This window comes from Puma concolor, unplaced genomic scaffold (genome assembly GCF_028749965.1).
Source record: "Puma concolor isolate L17-30 unplaced genomic scaffold, mPumCon1.1.hap2 unalloc_scaffold_76, whole genome shotgun sequence".
Lineage (NCBI taxonomy): Eukaryota > Metazoa > Chordata > Mammalia > Carnivora > Felidae > Puma > Puma concolor.
Window position 1 is genome coordinate 7,529 of NW_028240287.1, and position 2,833 is coordinate 10,361.

The 2,833-nt window shown below is 54.3% G+C and overlaps 1 long non-coding RNA gene across 1 annotated transcript; it reads left to right on the forward strand.

Moving 5' to 3' along the window:
• Positions 1-239: 239 nt before the first annotated feature.
• LOC147570991 (uncharacterized) lies at positions 240-2,432 on the forward strand. The gene is made up of 2 exons (XR_015247821.1): positions 240-1,679; positions 2,004-2,432. It is a non-coding gene; the product is annotated as an uncharacterized LOC147570991 (long non-coding RNA).
• Positions 2,433-2,833: the final 401 nt, after the last annotated feature.

The window sequence follows — 2,833 nt, forward strand, 5'->3', positions numbered from 1 at the left end:
GATGGCTCCTTCAATCTCCTGGGAAGGCTGGGCTGCATACCAGTGTGTGTGGGATGGTCTGATGCCGTGAGAACAAAGGCCTGCAGTCGCCCGGGGCAGGGCAGGGCATGGATGTCTCTGCTTGACCAGAACCCCGGGAGACTCATTCATTACACTAAGGTTTATTTGGCACCAACAGTGTTCCTGGCATCGGTCTGTGCATGGGGTAAAAGCACAGGTTTGGGAGAGGGAATGTCCAGGTTTTGTTTCCAATGCTTATGAGCCAAATCATTTTGAGCCGGTCTCTCAGTAGGTCTGTGTCCATTTCTGTAGATACGGAAGAGGACACCAGCCTCAGGGCTGAGGTGGGGATTAAATGCATTAATGCGCTTCAGTGACTGAAATAGAATCTGCCATCAACCAATCCACGGAGGGTCTGAATAGAACAAAAGGGCAGAGGAAGGGCAAATCTGTGACTGTGTGAGCTGGGACAGCATCGCCTCCCCTCAGACATCCGCTCCCCAGCTCACAGACCTTTGGACTTGGACCGAACAACACCAGCAGCTTTGCTGGGCCTCCAGCTCACGGACGGCAGATTCTCAGCCTTCATAATCACATGGGCCAGTCCCTCATGATGAATCTTCCCACATATCCAGACGGTTCTCTGCAGAAGCCTGGCTAACGGAGCACTGCTGTGGTAACCCACGCCAGGCAGGCTCCAGCCAGCATCCGGGGGTGTCACTGCCCAGCGTCCCCCTGTGACGTCCCTCCCACACCACAGGCCAATAACCAGCGGCACCTGCCCCTCCTTCCCTCCCCCTGAGGCTGAGCACCATCGGTCACAGCAGAAGCCAGCCCCAGCAGAAGCCATCCCCGTCCTTCCCCTCATGCTGGATTTCTCTCCTGTCTTCCTCCCCACCCCTCAGGATGTGGCCCGGGGTCACATCTCACTCAGTCTTCGCGCAAGCCTTCGTCGTCTCTCTCAGAGTCGGCTTTGGCCCAGGAAGAGCCCTGCACAGGCTGAGGTCAGGAGTCAGACTGTGTACAAGGAAGCGTGCGGTGTGTCAGTGCTAAGGAGCCAAAGAAAGCAGAGAAGAGATGTCCTGGGTTGGAGATGCTGTGGTGGCTCCTCGGTGGTCCACACACCTGGAGACCCTTGGTGCGTCTCTCGGGAGAGAGTTCTCCAGGCAGAGGGGAGGCGTGGGGAGGCGTCCCAAGTGCATTCTCTGTGTTTGAAGAATGGCACGGTGAGAGGACAGCCACAGGTTGGATCACAGAGGCTGTAGGGGTGCACATTCTGGAGGGCCGGTTTGGTGCCCTGGAGACTGTGGCTTTAACTCCAACGCTGAAGCCACCAGGGATTTGGGTAAAAGGGAGATATAGTGGGACCCAGCTTGTCAGGGACAACCATGTCAGTGCTGGATCTGCATGCCAGAGGATGGAGGGTGAGGTCACCGAGTGGTTAAGAGGACGTTCTGGGAATCCGGGGAGAGCAGACGGTGCTGCCCAGAGCCTCAGGGACAGCAACGGCCAGCAGAATGCCAAAGGTCTCCCACCAACAGCCTCTGGAGCAGGTGGCCGGTGTCCAGCCGCATGCAGTGCCTCAGGGGTGGGCAGGGAGCACCTGGGGCTGGACTGCAGCCAGGCCCGCATCCAGCCTTGTGGATGAGGAGGAAGGACACAGGACAAGGGAGTCACAGGTAAAGTCAAAGGTGGACACAGCAGCTTAGAAACCCGCGCTTTGTCTGAGAGAAGGTCCCAGAAGGGGAGGAAGAGCAGGAGGAGCTCCTGGGGAGTTGCGGCTGGGGGTGGAGGTCGGTGGTCAAGGGAAGAGGAGGCCAGGCTTGGGCAGGAGGGTGACAGTGGACGGGGATGGCTCTGGCTGTCCCTACTGCTGGTCGTCTGTGCCACACCCAGCCAGGCCTCAGGAACTGAACAGACACAAACCTTTTCCCTCCAAGGACCGTCTGTTTGCTGGGTATTGTTTGAACACACACAACAGTCTCTCTGCTCCCTCCATACAGATGCTTCACGGTACGAACTGGGAAGGGACACGGAGACACCAGCTGGGACAGGTGACCCAATGACCCAGTAGGTGCGCTGAGGGGAGGGGGCTTTAGAACTGGAGGTTCTGAGTGTTTGTTCCCCGAAACCCCTGTGTCGGCTCCATGTCACTGAGCCATCGCCTGCCTGGCAGTCTGGAGAGGGTGCAGGGCCGAGTCTCCACAGCTTGAACACTCGGCCAACACACTTGGCGAGGTGTGCCGGGAACACTGGCAAGCACGGTGACCTCTCATGAAGTTGGGGATCCTGTGTGCAGTTTCGGAGTTCTGAGGAGGCAGCCTTGGAAATCCCACATGTAAATCATAATTAACTGTGTCAAAGTGCCTTTGCAACAAATGCAATATATAGAAAATTCAATAAATAGCAGCACCCTAACTTTTTAAAATTAACTTTTCCATTGTATTGGCATTGGTCCAGAGGGCAGCCACTACAAATGTTACAGGACAATAGTTGAAGATGAAATGTGAAGCCAAGAGTTTCATTCATTTATGCAAGTCTCAGGGCACAGCTAGTGTGTGTGTGTGTGTGTGTGTGTGTGTGTGTGTGTGTGTGTGTGTGTGTGAAAACACGTAGGATTGCATGTCGAGAGCTCCAGTAACTACTGTGAGGGGTAAGTTACCCAGAAAGACTCAAGAGTTCCTCAAAGTTCCTAAAGTGCTTAATTATTTTCAAGTAACTGTGTGTGAAAAAAAGAGCTGTTTCTTGCCTTTTGTATAACCTGATTTTACTGCATTAGGTTTTTAGAATGCATTAAGTGCATTTTTTTAAATTTTTTTTTTAGGGAAGATGC